The sequence below is a fragment of the Camelus bactrianus genome, chromosome 6 (assembly GCF_048773025.1).
Source record: "Camelus bactrianus isolate YW-2024 breed Bactrian camel chromosome 6, ASM4877302v1, whole genome shotgun sequence".
Lineage (NCBI taxonomy): Eukaryota > Metazoa > Chordata > Mammalia > Artiodactyla > Camelidae > Camelus > Camelus bactrianus.
This window is the reverse complement of record NC_133544.1, coordinates 33002534-33019919: the sequence shown is the minus strand read 5'-3', so window position 1 is coordinate 33019919 and position 17386 is coordinate 33002534. Positions and strand designations below refer to the sequence as shown.

Here is a 17386-nt window from a genome sequence, read left to right as displayed (position 1 = left end):
AGAGTTCATCTAACAAGGGCTGAGACAAAGGAAGAGAATTAAATGTATTCAGATAATTAAGGAACAGTAGACAAAAATATTTGTGTTTTCCCGGTAGTACTCCACAGATAGCATATGTTACAAATACCACAAGATTAAGTTCTTCAGTTAGTCTGAAAAAGCAGTGCAGGAGAATTCAACAAACTAGTCAAGGTTATTGTGGGGATCCTTAGGTTTGTAGTACCAGCCAGTGATGAACATCACAGGGACACTGGGAAGACTTAGGTTTACAATTATTGTTTTTATTGACCACAAGTCACATTCTTTTTTTTTTAATTGAAGTATAGTTGATCTACAATGTTGTGTTAGTTTCTGGTGTACACCACAGTGGTTTCAGTTATACAGATTCTTTTTCGTTATAGGCTATTACATGATACTGAATATAATGGTTCCCTGTACTACAAAGGAGGACCATGTTGTTTTTTTATCTTTGTTTGTTTGTTTTACAAATCACATTCTTAAGGGAATTTCTTTTCTGGTTATTTCTTATTTTATAGGCAATAACCTTCTAAAATTTTATGTATTTTATTTCAGTTGTTGGAAGGGTTGTGGTAAAAGATGATTTTAAGTGTTTAAAAAAATGGAATGAATTAAAATATTTTTCATTTAGAAGATGAGGTAACAATAATGCTCAAAGATTTTGAAGAATTCCATAAGTTACATTACTCTAACAACAATTTTTATTTTTGCACTTTACCGTTTTAGTCTTTTGCCACATGTATATATGTTTATATGGGTACCGTCCTATTGAACAAAAACATTTATATTCTGTTTAGCTTACTTAGTATTTTCTTATGTAATATTTTCCAGACTTTACAATGATTGGTTTTGTTTTGATTAAAAATATTTTTTCATCAAGGTTGATTACCAGATTTTGCAAAGCATTCCAATGTTAGTTGAGAATATATATATATACACACACACGCACATATATTTGTTTCTAATTAATTACTTCTTAGGATAAATTCCCAGGAGTGGGACTGTTGAGTCAAACTGTATGAGCATTTTTATGACTCAAGCTACATATCACCATATTAATTTCCAAAATAATATTGTGTGTATAGTGTACAGGTATCAATTTCTTCGTCTACTAGGGAAGGTGAACATTTTTCATAGGTTTGTTTAGTATTTATGTTTCCTTCTATGTGAATTATCTGTTCATACGGGTCAGAGCTTGGTTTTTTAGGAGGAAACTTTTTGTGTTTTCTAATTACCTATGAAGCTGTTCACATGGTTGTTTGTTTCATATCTTTGTGGGATATTGCTATAGAAGAAGAATTTGACCCGTTGTGTCAGAGATATAACACAGATTACTTTCTCTAAGGAAATAGAAAAAGTCCGAATTAATTCCTCTCAGCAAATTTAACCTACCACATCTGAAAGCCTGTTGCTGCATTTTGTGCAACGTCTGGTGGTTAAGATACTTCATACTCACACCACTTGAGGAAACAAGCTTCCCAAGCCTTCGTGCTGTGGTCTTGCAGAAGCTGTTAGAACAAGAGCACAATTGCTGTTGGAAGCTGTAACATACTTTTGCGTGGCCAGCCACACAAACTGCTATTGAACCATCAAGACTTTTAGCCATCTGTGAATTTCATTCCTCTTTAAAATCATATCTGAGAGGAAGAGTTTAAAATCCAAACATTTCATTGAAGGGAGATAATCAAGCCTACACTTCTGCTATGGTTTACAGTTTCTCAATCATGTTTATATTAGCTTTCTCATCCTAGCCTTCTAGCAGGCTCTGTGAGGTTGGTGTACCATGGGCCCCTGTGTTATAGCAGAGGAGGTGGTAGCTCAAGAGAGCGCCAGGTGCTCACTCGTGGTCATAGCACAGATACGGGGCAGAGCCAGTGCAGGAAGCAGTGATTCTTTTTGCATCCTGAAAAATGTCAACTTTAATAATGTGCTCCTTAGGATGCATTTAGTGAGGAGCTAGATAGAGTGCCATACATGGTTATAATTAGAGCTGAGTACAGTGATTAATAAAGATGTTTTTAAGTGACCAAAGAAAAATCGTATTCCAGATACTGTATTTAGTGGATCAGTTTCCATCACCAATGATTAAAGACAAATGTTGATGTCATGAAAAGAGTAAATTATGTAATTACTTGAAAAGTTTACTTATCCTGACTATCTTCTTTTAGAATTGTATGAGATAAGAGTTGAGAATGTGGACTCATGGATGAGACAGATACGGCTCTGAGACCCAGCTCCCTGGCTGAGCCACTTGGATAAGATGCGTCACTCCTGTGATATCAGTGGTATTTCTAGTGTCCATGACAGAGATGCTTCATGGGCCTTAAATGAAGTATCTGCAGATACTTCGTGTGTTATGTGAAATGCTTAGTGCATAGTGAGCACTCTATTTTTACCATGAATTAGGTGTTATTTATTGGTTTAATATGCTTCAGTTCTCCTTTTTTCTTTTAAATTTTAAAATTTAGGGTCAAACATGTGCCTCTTCACGTGTGCTCCTCTTATTAGAGCATAAAGTTTAGAAATAAGAAACAGTTGGTTTCATACACAGTCCCCTTTCGTTATAACTTCTTTTACATAGCCTCCTTTTTTTTTTTTTTTTTTCAGCTAAACTCTATGCAGTGAGTAAATGTAGCTTCGGACAGGCACACTTTGTATCGACTGTGGGCAGATATTCCTTGTGATCTTGTCCTTTCAACCATGTTTAGTCTTATGAATCAAGTCTCGGGAATTATCTGTATTCCATAAGTTCCATTTGCACATGAATCTTGTGAGGACTTTTTGGCCTTTGATATTTGGAATGAACTTGCTTTTTGTGGCTCTTTTATTTCAGTTTATAATAATGATCTGTGTGTAACCAAATTCAGCATCAGTAAACACAGACAAGGCAAAATATATTTGAAGATGTATGATATAGGAGAGATTATAATCAACTTTAAATTATCCAAGGACCTGTTACCTAGCTTTTGTATGTATTTAAACTCTTGTTTGCTCCTTAACTCTGTTGCCTTTGTCTGTTTTATGCTTCACTTGTACTTTCTGGGGAATAAGATGGGAAAGATATTTTTACTGTTGGAAACTTTTAGTTCTAGATGTGTCAGATTTTAGCTATAGTTTGCTTTTGTTTTAGGATATAGATAGCACTTACCAACATAGTGGAAACTTTGCACTAATATAATTTGTCTAAAACGGATCTTCTTAGATGTAGAACTGTATCTTCAACTTTCTCTACCTGTTTTATGCCATAATTGAGGGGTAAAATAACTCATACTCTATTTATTGGAGAATTACTAAACCCAGCGTACTTAGATTGCTAATTTTCAGAGACTTAGACTATTAATAATATAAACATCTCGAATACAACTGAAATTTTCTTTGAGGTTCATATCTCTTAGGACATTGCAAAGCTTCAGAGTCCTTTTATATCATTATGAGTACAAGCTTCATTGTACTCTTCATACAAAGAAGTGACACTTAATAAAGGCTGAACATGCAACAAAAAAGAATACAAGAATTTATATTAGATGATAAATATCCCTTCCCTACAGAGGTATTCTGAATTTAGGAGAAGTTGTCTTAGACCAGAGCCTGATGTTTTCTGTGATGAAATATAAATGTAGTACTATTTCTGTTGCTTAAAATATAGAAGCTAGTGAATTGTTTTTAAATGAAAAAATATATATTTGACATCAAGAAGAGAATTTTGCAAAGGGGCATTGGGTGGTGGTGGATGATCTTGTGGAGTGTTGAGGGGTAGGTCCCCTTAGTCTGGCCCAGGAGATGAAAAGAGCCATGAAAGTCTAAGTTTAGAGGTGAGCCACAGTCAGGATGTTGGGGCCAGAAGATATATGCGTGAGCATCTTCTCACTCTTAGACCATATCAGACAAGACAGAATATTGAGGGTAAAAGTAAATTAAAAAAATGGACTCTGTCACAGAATACAGTGGAGGTGAAATTTCTAGGATTAGAGAGCACAAGGAGACAGCAGCCTTGTGGGGGCAGAAGAGAAGTGACTCTCAGGACGGTTTCAGTAGGAGGTACCTGGTGAGGATGCTTGATGATTCTATCCATCCCTCCCTCCATTTACTCTTTGCACATTTGTTTAGTGCCTACTTCGCATCAGACTTGGTGTTGGTGCTGTGACCACAAAGAAGAAAGCGGTACTTTCAAGGAGCTCACGGTCCAGATGAGGTCTCAGACACGTGGACCTGATGGTTGTGAGATTTGTGCTGAGTTTGAGGCATGGGGTGCGTTTGGAGCACAAAAGCAGACCACCTCACTGCCCTGGGTCTCGGGGAGGAGAAACAGCACGTGCGAAGGCAGAAAAGAGAGAACGTGGGTCAGTCTATGCAGAGTGTCAAGAGATGGGGATGAAGAGGAGGAAGGTGCCAGATCTTGAGGAAGCTCGAATGCTCTGCAGCTGAGGAGTAGTAGCCTCTGAAATGTTTAAAGCAGGGAAGTAAAATCACTAGATTGGTGGTTTTAAGAGCTCACTGTGGTGGACACTGATGTGCTGTCCAGATCTCCCTTCAATGGAGGACTCACTGCCCAGCTTCTGGGAGTGCTATCCGCCTTTCAGGGCTTGCCTCAGTAGCAATAAACCACCTGACCCAACATTATGCCCCTTTCCAGAGGTGGGATGGGGATGGAGGGTCCCACATGCAGTGACTGATGAGGTGGGAGTGTGAGGACCATGTCATCCAACTCAGGATAACTCTGAAGCACCATTTAACCTCCAGAGCCCACTGTGAGGTTGGCGAGGCTGTTCTGGAGCCTGCTTTGCAGCTCAACCTCTTCCTCTGCCCAACCCCGCTTCCTTCCCTACCTTGGCCACCTTGACCTTTCTGAATTCTGATCTCAGCGGGGTTGCCGGGCTCTAGTTGGTGTTCCCCTTGAAGCACTGAGGTCTGGACCTTGTCTCCATGTAGAAAGCACAGACAATCCCAGGGCTCTCCTCGCTTGTTTCCCTCTTAGAAGGCTGACTCTCCTGCACTGCCTGTTGCGCCCTTAAAATAATTGTTCCCTATATTAAAAAAAAGTTTTATAGAGGAAGGTTAATTCTGTAACTCCTTCATGGCCAGAAGTGGTCACCTGTTCTACTTGGAATATGTTGATCTGTGAGTCACTGAAGTAGAACTGTTAGCTGTATGTTTGGTATGCAGTTGGCGATATGTTCACTTGAGATATTCAGCTTACATTTATGGGACACTGTTTTAAAAAAATTGAAGTATAGTTGATTTATAACATTGTGTTAGTTTCAAGTGTACAGCAAAGTAATTCAGTTATGCATATATATATATATTTCATATTCTTTTCCATTATAGGTTATTACAAGAAATTGAATATCGTTCCCTGTACTATACAGTAGGTCCTTATTGTTTATGTATTTTATATATGGTACTGTGTATCTGTTAGTTATTGAACACTTAATTGTAGCTGAGAGATGATGTCTTAGTCTAAGCAAGTAGAATGAATGCTGATTTTCTTAATTGGCCATCCGCCTCCCTCCTACCACCAACATGAGGTCCTGCTGCTTTCTAGTTAAGTGACTGAGCCCTCCATCCTCCTGTGTACCAGCACCGACAGGTGATGACGCCATTTTACAGGGTGAAAGGAACTTTAACACTCCCACTGCCTCTGACTCAGACAAGATTTCAGATGCACTGTTGGATGGACTCACAGCCTACAGAGGCATATGTACAGGCAGACACATAAACTTATCACCTGTTTAATGCCCTCAGCCACGGAAGGGGACTCTGACTAATGCACCGTAGGGAATCTGTGTGCTTGGGTCACTGAGAGCTGATGGTACTTTTTTTTTTTGGCTTTATGATCTTCAGATAAGTAATAATTTTTTTTTTCAAGAATGATTGACTCTAATTCCTGTAAGGCAGGGTAGAATGCATGCTCTGTTGCCCACTTGATTATTATATGGAGTTTTCCTTTTTTCCTTTTTGACTCACAGACTTTGATTTCAAGAGGTAGGTAGAACAGAGGTAATTTTAAGAGTACATTGTGTGATTATTAAGTCAATTATTAAATGCAAAGTTTGTTTACCTACTGGATGTATATCAGTTTGATATTTTGTAACTTGCTGCCTAAATTGTTTGACAGAGTATTTTGTAGTTATTGGGGTAGTAGTCTTTATTAATTTTGTGTTTTTTAAGCGAATGGGTTGTTCTGTAACTATTAAGAAATTTGTAAGGAAAATCCTAACAGCGTGGAAATAATTACCATTTTGAGAAAAAATAAAAATAATTTTTCAATAATAAAGAGAATTTATCCTCTAGTTTCCATACTGTCAGAGAATATTATATAATGAGAGTGTGACCTTCGGTCATTTAAGGCAGTACTTTGAACTTTTGCACTAGAAAAGCAGATTTGAACCCATCAGACACTCTCTGTGGTAGCACAGGGAAGGAGTTCAGCTAGTGGCCACATTAGAGAGCACAGCTGATTGTCCTGGAGAATCCAGAGGTTCAAACCCCTACCTGGGCCTCATTGGCACTGCCAGCCAGTCTGAAAATTGGTCACAACTTAGAGTAGCTCAGCAACTGAACTGGAAGACATGTACTTCTGGAGCAGCAAGAAACTATTTTTCCTTCATTCCTGGTGTTTGAAATAATGCTTAAACAATGGTAAGATGGTTGGGTTTGGTACTTTTATGAACTGGGAGTCCTGTGTTTTATAGCATCATAAAATCACAGATTGATTTAGCTGGAAGGGCTCTTAGAGAATGTCTGGCTCCACCCTTATGTTATGGATGAGAAAATTAGGGCTCAGTTATGTTAAATGCATTCTCTACGCTTGAGCCAGAATGAGGACTAGAACTCAGGCCTGTAAACACCACTAGTCTGGGAATAATTCTGTGACATACATGACGTTGCCTCCTCAAAGACCATTCACTTTCCCAAACTAGGCTCAGTGTGGCTCATGTATCCCTGCATGGGAAACACTGCTCATGACGTGATAGCCATCCAGCAGCTGATGTGTGCTGGTCCTTTCTTCTCTCATCACGGGCAGGGATCTTGGAGCCAGAATTGGTTCTGTTCTAGCTCAGATGAGCCTGGGTCCTTGTTGCTGCTGCCCATTTACTATTTCTGTCCTTCTGGAGATTAGTCTCATAGTATAACTCACTTAATTATTTGATTTAATCTGCATAGAGCAGAGTTAAAGCACTCAGAGAACAATGTGCAGGAATCAAATTAGAGGGGTTATGTATCCCTCTTGTCTTGGAGACCATTTTTCCAAAGATTGATTATCTTGCTGACCAGCCAGCATAGCACCTGAAACATACAAGCTGTACATTAATGCTTTTTGGGTAGATTACTGGGTAATAATAAACGAATGAGGGCTAAACAATAACAGAACATTTTTTTCCCTGATCTTCTTGAGAAGTTTAGGAGACTCACCCTTGCTATTCTTTTCTATTTCAAATTTTTATATACCATCAAAATATAATGTAGGCATTAAAATGATATTTATGTAGACTAATGACAAAGAAATAGTGATGTTTAATATTTAGCAGAATAAAAAATATTTGTGGTATAATTACAACTTTGTAAAAACAAAATTAAAAAAAAACCTATGTTAGAGATTAAACGGTCTAAACATTCCCCAAACTATTAGGAGTGGTGGTATTTAGATGGTGAGACTGTGGATAGATTTTATCGTTTTTGTTTTTTTTTTAGTTTTCTGTAATATCAGAAATTATTTTAATATACACATATTACTTTTATTATACAAAAATTATCTTAAAAGTAAATAAAATGTCTATTCCATTTTGTAGAAAATAAATTTGGCCTACAGTTTGACTTTTTATCCTTACAGTATAAGTGATTAAGATTTTAAAGATCTTTTTCACCCTCTAAATATACCTAGATCTGTTTCTTAATCCTTGGCTCTGTTGTGGTGGTGAATTGGAGGAACAAACTTATTTTTGCACTTATTGAAAACTTATAAATGGACTAGATTCACTTGTCCTGGCCAATCTTCTCATCCACCAATCTACGTTTGCTACCTCCTACCTGCATTAGCCAGCAAATCTTGAGGGTAGGAATATACAAATATGCTCCTTTCCCATTAAGCCTGTTAGCACAAGCCTTGCTTTTTTGGATTTCCTCAGGCAGTTAGTTCCTGCTGTTGGTTATGCTCCCCGAGCACTCTGTTCCTGTCACTGGAAAACCTTTCCCACTTATCCATCTTTGCATCCCAGTAACTGATACAGTGCCCAGCAGCTAGTAAGCACTCAGTGGATATTTGTTAAATGAATGAATGAATACACTCTCATCTGGAACTCTCAACTCTCCATGAATTTGGCTCAAGCTTTTGTAATATTTATCTTAAGCTTGAGTAGTAGAATAAAATTGGGTCAGAAAGCTTCTAAGTTAAGCAAGAAACTTAACAGTCATATACATGTGATTGAGGGCTGGAGTGGGACTTAGCCATTATAAGACAAAATGGACCTTATCTCAAAAAGGTTGTTTTGTTAATTTCCTCTGTAAGAACACAGTGGAAGAGAAAGAATGGGTACCTGGCCAAACAGCAGCTGTTGATAAAGACGTGTGTAATTTGGGTTGGTTGTAGTAGTGCAGGCCAAAAGGAAACAGCAAATCACTCTTCCTTTTCCCACATTCAATAGTAAATTAATTTCTGAGTATGAAAACATTTCTGCAGCTGCCACTAAAACTGGCAAGTATTTTTCTAAAAAAATAGTATGTTTCAGAAACAAATTTCTCAATTTAACAGCCAACATATTTCTGGCTGTTGTATTTTGCTGGCAAACATTTCAAATTTAGAAATATTTCTTTTAAATATCTTGGAGAGATCAGTGTTTGGAATTTTAAGGACAGCAAATTCTTCATCAGTGGGGAAATGCTATCCAATAGAAACGTGTAAAAATGCACATACGGTTATTTGAAACACTTGACAAAAATACTGTTATTAGCACAGTGAGATCCTCCTGCACATAGTTTTCCAAATGTTTCCATCATTTCAGAATTTTGCTAGTTAACATGCAACCATTTTGACCACAGGTTAGTAGGACTAATTCAGCTTTGTGAATTTAACATAATTCCTCCATCTTCTCCACTGCCTCTTTCCCCCAGAATAGTTTGAGACCAAAGTTCCTCTGAAATCTTGAAAATCCAAGGAAAAAAATTACAAATAGAAATAGACATTTTGCCTTAAATGCATCCAGGAAGACATTTTAGGGCAATTCAGTTTTTGTTTTTGTTTTTTTTTGGTGGTAAAGAATTCTGGCCATTTAGGCAGAGAACAAATCTTGTCAAAAATAGAAGGAAGGGGAGCAATTCAAGTGGAGATATTGAAGGAAGAAATTGTAACTTTTTAAAAAAAAATTCTGTGACTTGAGAAGACCTGAATTTCAAAATTATTTTTAGTTTTGTTTGTGTCTGTATTTTAAAAAAATCCTTGTAAAGTATACTTTCTGAGTTTTGGTTTGCTTGCTTATTTGTTCATTTAGTTTTTTAATTTGTTCATTCCTTACCTTATTCACAAAAGATTTCAGATAACCATAACAAATACGTATAAGATAAGGTATTATATGTCAATAAACAGTAAAAACAAAAAAATGAGACAAATACCAGGGTGAAACAAATATAGCGAGAACTGACATAATTGCTACAATCTGACCTCAGAGTTAGCTCTGTGTTTCTGGACAGCCAAAGTGTAAAAGGAACACTAATTATACAGTTCTTACTTTCAGAAAGGAAAACAATACAAATAATACAAAAACGGCCACAGAAAACCCAACCCATTTCTCCAAGGAAATGAAGTATTTCCTAGCATAACTTCTTAAAAAAGAAAAGAAAAAGAAAAATGTTAATGGAGGGCTTCCCAGAGGGCAGCTGAGAATTGTAGAAACAGTGTCCTCAGTAGTGTTGCACCAGTTAACCCAGCACTGTAAACCGATTATACGTAAATTTAAAAAAAAACTAAAAAAAAAAAAATTGCTCCGGTTTGTTCCTTCATTTGCTCACTCTTTGTACTCTTCCCTCATGTATTATGTACCTGCTCTGTGCCACACGCTGCACCAGATGATAGAGTCAGCAGTGAACCAGACTTAGGCCTCTGAGCTCACTGTCTCGAGTCTGAAGAAGTCCCAGGGCCACGGGATCTGCTCCAAAGGGACAGGGAGGCTCCACAGAGGAGCTTGTGAGCATTGGGTTTCTGCTTGTTCACTGTGGTTTCAAGTTAATGCTCAGGACCTAGAGCCCCTATATCCATGCATGCTTGCAGTTTGCTCCAGCATGAGATGCTGGCAAGAGGCTAACAAGAACTAGGTGATGGATGGGAGTCAGGGCTCCAGCTGGCTTGGCTGGGCGCAGGGCTGAGGTTATTCCTGCAGTGGGGACCAGAGTCAGTGGTCTGTTAGTCACACAGCTGCTTCTCAGGGGGAAAAAGGCCAATCCACCCAAAGCCAGTTTCCTGAAGGGCAAGTGGACCTACTTAATTGCTTGTTTCTTTTCACTGTTTGGAAAGTTTAAGCAGTTCATACAACATACAATGATTTTAACAGCTTTTTGAAGATGTGGGTGATCTTCAGGATGGCCTCTTTTCGTTTTAATGTGCTGGCATTTTATGGAATGTTCAATTTGTGTTTGTCCTGCTGTAATGGGAGGGGGTTGGGGCAGGGAGAGAGGAAAACATATCGCAGAGCCTGGTCTGCTGATCGAAGAGAGTAGACATTGAAGGGCAGGGAATGGGGACATCAGGGCAAGGCAGAGTAAGAATATATTCACAAGGAGTATAATCATTGAAAATATGTATTCTTTAGTGAAAAGAATTCTTAGGAATATATTTTTCTAACGAATAATAAGAAGCCAACTTATGCCCCTCGGTACCTCCTTGCCCACTATTAGTGTTCCACCTCCCACCAGAAAAATTGTTAATCCATTGCTTCCAGGCAAGACTCTCCATTGATTCAGGGCCTCCATGGGAATGAGGCTACAGGTAACATGCACTTAGTGCAAGAGGATGAGGCAGGAACAAACAGAACCTGGCAGAACTGATGCAGAGTAAGTCGCAAAGTTATTCATAGCGTTTTAGGGATGCTTCACCGTGTTGTCTACAAATTAGATCTCTTCCTAGAGCTTAGAACTGGAATCTAGATGTCTTCCAGCGACTTGGCATTGAGAAATATTTTAAAAATCTTACTTCCTGAAAGCACATAAACTTTCATCATCCACTGGAAAATTTTTCTTCTTCACCAATGAAGAACAATTTGCATTTGTATCTCATTTTGTAATTTTCAACATGCCATACATGTTATCTCATCTTGTCCATACAAAAAAACTGAGTTAATTTAACTTACCTCCCTTATTCTAGAGAAAGTTTGAAGTAGTTTGCACAGAAACACAGGATTCAATAGAATAAAAAAATAAATGAGGACATTGCAGTGAAGAAAAAATATGAGTAGATGAGTAAAGCCAGTGGGAGAGCACCTTGTTTTCCATAAAGTCATTTGTAGTTGCTACAGCTGGGTTATACCAGCCAAAAAAAGAGAGAGGGCAACTTTGTTTATAGAAATAACATGGTCATTCGATTAAAAGAATAAATGCTCAGGATCACAGTTTTTCTTGGTACTGAGACCTGAGAGAATTTTCCACAGCGTGTTCTCATAAAAGGAACATTGTGTGGCTTGTAGACTGTACTCCTGAACCTCTGTGTAAGAAGTAGATTTCTCTTAACTGTTTCCTTAATATCCTGCTCGGTAAGGTTTACGGGATTATGCCAGAATACGTTTTAAAGAGCAATTCTCTGAAGGGATAAAACAATGCATTTCGGGTTCACAGCTCCCTGATGTTTGGACAGCATCCAAAGACCACATCCAGGAATGGGTGGACTTTAAGTCTTTCAGGCATTCTTCCATGAGTATTATTTCTTGTAATTCAGTGTTTTTAAATGCGTAGCAGAGAACTTCGGGGTAAGAGTCTTTGGCAAGAACCCGAGAGGCTGTGCGTTGGCTCAGACAAAATCATTTCAGAGATGAAGAAACGGGACCTTGGAGAAGTGGATGATTATCCAAGGCCGTGGGGTCAGTGGCAGAACTGGGGCCAAAGCCAAATTCTTCTAAGCCTAGGACTCTTTCAACCATTTCATCTCTTCTCTAAGTAGGATTCTATCACAATGTTAAAGTGTTAAGAATGACTATTTCATACATTTATAATGTATTCCCTACTTAAATGTCACATTTTTAGAAGAAAGAAACATTGACTCCATTCTATAGAGCTGAAATCCCACCCTCCCATCCCTTGCGTTCCACCCTGAAGTCGGGGGTATCATTCCCAAGCATATTTCTGTTCTTTTACCATATGTGTATGTGCATGTTTAAAATTTACATAAACACATTCAACTGATTCCACTTTTTTTGTTATAAATACTTCTGCTGTGAACATTCTTGAACATGTGTCCTTATGTCTATGTGGAATTTTCGAGCATTTTTTTAGTTGGCAGAAATTTATTAAGTCACCAGCCGTTGTTGCTCCGACATGCATGTCAGCCAGATGCCGAGTCCTCCTGGGAGAACCTTGAACCCAAAATGATGTTGAACCCATTTGCAGCCAGTGCTGATCTGACCTTGGTGCGCCTTGTAATGCTCTCCAACTCCTTGTACCTCTTGCTTCTCGGTTTGTTCAGGTCCTTGACCATGGCCTGTTCCAAGCACTATTCATTTCTCAAGGACCCTACCCTACCCGGCTCTCCCATACTTGACAGATGACCCGACTTCTTGTTTTCTTGAGAAAAATGAGGTCATCTACTGAGAGCTCCCTCAATCCTTCTGCCCCAAACTTTTCAGCATTTCCACTCAGAAAAATGGTGAACATGTTTTGCAAATCACAAATTCTTTATGGAATGAATGGAGGTAGGAGTTGTTTTTCTTTTTTAAGTTTGTCTGACCCCAGATTGGAACTTTATCTTACCAGGAGCTGCATCATCTTCAGAATCACTAATTCAAATACTCCCTGACCACAGCCTCCAAACTCTTCTAGCTTAATTCCTCGAGTGTTCTCACGGTGGTGGTTCTTCACCTTCCCTGAGCCAGCAGTCTCTGTGCCCCTTCATCCTATCTGTTCTCCACTTCTTGTCTTCAGTCTCCTCTTTCCAATTCATCCTCCCCCAGCCCCCACTCTGGACCCCTCTCCCAGAGCCCTACTTTTTCCTGTTTCGATCCTGGGAACTTTCCTTTACTTCTCCTGTGTTCAGTATCCAGTCTGTTTTTCTCACTTTTAGTTTAGTTTTCTGTTTTGTTGGAATACTTCCCTTCCTCTTTCTTGTTTCACTTTCTTATTTTGTTGGAGTAACTTCTCCAGTAGCTTTCTAAGAGCAAGAACATAGGATGTAAATTTTTTTGGCTTCTTTGACTTTTTTCTACCTTAGCTCTTGATTAATACTTGAACTGGATATAGACTGTAGGTTGAAAATACTATCTGATTTTTTAAAAAAATGTGATAATACACATAACATAAAATATACCAATTTAACTATTTTTAAGGGTACAGTTTGGTGGTATTAAGTACATTCTACATTGTGTAACAACCATTATCACCATCCATTTCCAGAACTCTTTTCATCTTGCAAAACTGAAACTCTATACTCATTAAACAATTAAAAGTTAATTGAGAGTTAATTAAAACAATTAACTCCCTACTTACTCTCCCCGAGCCCCTGACAACCACCATTCTACTTTATGAATCTGATTATGAATACTGTAGTTACCTTATATAAGTTGAATCATATAATATTTGTCTTCTTGTGACTGGCTTATTTCACTTAGCATAATTTCCTCAAGCTACAGCCATGCTGTATGTGTCAGGATTTCATTCTTTCTGAAAGCTGAATAATATTATTCTATTGTATGTGCATGTCACATTTTGTTTATCCATTCATCTGTGGGTGAGCACTCAGGTTGCTTCCACCTTTTGGCTGTTCTGAATAATGCTGCTATGAATATGGTGTATAAATATCTACTTGAGAACTCTGCTTTCAATTTTTTTTTGTATTTATACCCAGAAGTGGAAGTGCTGGATCATCATATGGTAATTCTATTTTTAATTTTTTGAGGAACTGCGATACAGTTCCCTTAGCAGCTGCACCATTTTACATTATCACCAACGGTGAACCAGGGTTCAAGTTTCTCCACATCCTTGGAAACACTTGCTATTTTCTGTTTTTTTTGATAGTAGCTATCCTGGTGGGTTTGAGGTGGTATCTCAGTGCAGTTTTGATTTGCATTTCCCTTATGATTAATGATTAAGCTCAAGTCCTCTACCCACTTTTAATTGGGTTGTTTATTTTGTTGTTGAGTTGTGGGAGTTCTTTGTATATTAGGGATATTAACTTCCTATCAGATATATGATTTACAGATATTTTCTCCCATTCCATAGGTTGCCTTTTCACTCTGTTGATCATGTCCTGTGATGAACAGAAATTTTAAGTTTTAGCATAGTTCGATTTATTTTTTCTCTTGTTGCTTGTGCTTTTGGAGTCATATCCAAGAAATCATTGCAAAATCCAATGTCATGAAGCTTTTGGCCTATTTTTTTTTTTTTTTGTTCCAAGAGTTTTGTGATTTTTAGCTCTTATGTTTAGTTTAGTTTTTTTGGTTTTTTTTTTCAGAATTTTTAGGATATTCCTCACTGTATCCTGTTGTCCAGTGTGGCTATACAGAAGTCTGATGCTCTTCTAATTCTTGTTCCTTGGTTTATGGTCTGGTTTTTATATTCAGGAGATTCTTCATTCCTGCTATTCTAAAATTTTGCAGCCATGTGTTTTGCTGAGGGTCTTTAAAACTTCTGTTTTGTTGGTTACTCATTGTGCTCTTATAATATGAAAACACTTGTCCTTCAGCTCTGAATAATCTTCTTATATCACTTTGATGATTTTCTCCCTCTGTTTTCTCATTTGGATGTTAGACCCACTGGATTGGCCCTTTAAGTTTTGTATTTCTTTTCTGTTTTTCTCCTTTTTGTTTATGGGAGATGTCCTTATTTTATATTCTAACCCCTTTATTGATCTTTTAAATAGAGCAGTTAATTTTTTTGTTTTTCATAGTACCCTGTTTCTATCTTACTGCCTTGTCTAACTCCATCCTCCTGATTCTGACTTGATCGTCTTGGCTTAGTTTCCCATGAGGCAGGAAGCTTTTACTTTGAAAAAAAAAATTAGAGTATGCCCAAGTTACCTGGATTCAAATAGAATAGGAATCCGTTTTATCAGACTGATGCATGATGTACATCTGATATTTCAAAACTGGGCTTCTGCTTTGTCCCCAAACCTGTTCCACCTGCTGCCTTCCCTGGCTCGATTCATGACTTCTCCATCTTTCCTGTTGCTGGGGTCAAAATTTTGGAGGTATTTTTTTATTCTCCTCTTTCTCTCACATATGACATCAAATCAGTCAGGAAACCTTATTGGCGCCATCTTCAAAATAAATCCAGAATCTGACCACTGACCAGTCACTACTCTACTCTTCAGCATCTGGGTAACTGGCATATCCTCTTCCTTCCAGCATTTTATTATCAGAATTCTCAAATATACAACAACCTTGAAAGAACTTTACACAGATACTCATATTCTCAATAGCTAGAGTCTATCCTTAATGTTTTACCATGCTTGCTTTCTTGTTTATTATTCATCTGTCCATCCATTCTGTAATAACCTTTTACCTAATCTCCTTGCTTCATTCCATGTCCCATGTTTTGTTCCCAACGCATCAATCTAAATGATAATCTTGAAACATAAGTCAAATTATATCTCTCCCCTGCTCAAAACTCTGAGATGGCCGCCCATTTCACTAAGAGTCTGTACTCTTTATGATCCTAAAAAGAAAAATTACCTTGGTGACTTCCAGATTCCTGTGGAATTGTGAATTCATTCTGAGCTTCTGTGTGGTACTACCATTTGTATCTGAGGATGAAACTGGCTTTTGTCTTTTGGAGGAACTAGAACAAAATAGTAGTGCTTGTTCAAGAGGGCTGTGATGAAAGTCTTTAAGCATTTGTTTCTGCCAAAGTAGTTTTCTTGCATTTTGCTTTCCATTTCAGCATATGTGTGGGTGTGGATGTTTATAAGCAAGACTAAGTCTGACTTTATAAGGACTTTCTAAAGTTAATTCTGTCCAGTAGAATATGACTTTTTGCTTTGATATTGTTCAAAAAACAATGGTTAAAGAAAAGGCTAGTGAAATGTTATCAGCATGCAGAACAAAACTTTAAAATACATCCCTTGCTATAGAGGGCATTGTCATGGGAAGGTATAAAATGGAAGAAATGTTGATTCTGTTGGTAACTGATATTGAGAAGCCTTTTATAAGCTTTAAAATAGAATTCATCTTGTGATGTCATTTCTAAAAGAAATTCAATTATCAATTTTGGTTTTTATTTTTATTTTCTTTCCCACATTTGCTGGCTCCTCCAGGTTCCTCTTTTGTGTTTGTTTTGATCTCTTTCATTCTTGGAGGCTCTCTTTAAATGTCTGGTATTCTTTGGCTGTCCAGTCATATTCAAGAATGAGGAATGGAAAAAGCCAATTAGTGGGATTTCACAGTAGGGTGATTTGGCAGGGAACTGACCTTTCTATTGAGGTCTTTTCTAGGGGCTTTACTTTCTCCAGAAATGGATTCTCTGAGATCCCAGCTGCGGGTGGAGCAGGAGGTCTGGGGAATAGGTCTGACTACCAGTATTCATAGAGTAGGTGGGGCTGGTGAGGGCTGCGGGTCCTACTGTTGCTGTACACACTTCTCCAAAATTGTGCTGTTAGCCCTGATCTTCAACACATTTTGTTCCATTCGTTTTCAGACCTGTGTCTCATCCTCAACTTCGGCAGTATCTCTTGCCTCCGATCCCGGACCTCTTAGGGATTCTTCTAAGATAGGGATGGAGAAGCTAGAGTTAATAGGGAAGCCAGGAATCTCTGGTAGCAATTTAGGAACAAAGTAATGGGGTCATGGGCAGAGATGATGACAAAAGGAATGAAGAGATGGATATATATGGGGGGAAAAAATCCAAACCATTTTCAGTACTTAAAACTTAAAGCGATATCTCTCCAGGCTCTTTGGGAGACTGGTGACATGGTAGTAACAAAGGCAGGGAACTTTTGCTGGGGGAATTATGAGCTTTAAACATTGGTTGTGGGGTGCAAGGGCAGAATTTCTAGGTTAAAATGTGCTGATGAAAATTAAAAATAATTACTTTCTGAGCACCTGCTTTCTAGATCTGTGCTGATTTAACATATCTGGTTTTGCAGCATTGGACATTTTCACCCTTAATTTTTTTTACCCTTTGTTTTAATATTGTGATTAGCTTTTAATTTTTACTGCTGATTGAGAAATAGGATAATCTTGAT

At 37.9% G+C, this 17386-nt stretch overlaps 1 protein-coding gene across 10 annotated transcripts in view; it reads left to right on the top strand.

The window, feature by feature from the left end:
* SYNE2 (spectrin repeat containing nuclear envelope protein 2) overlaps positions 1 to 17386 on the top strand; it is a 288295-nt gene that overhangs the window by 22398 nt on the left and 248511 nt on the right. The window lies entirely within an intron of this gene.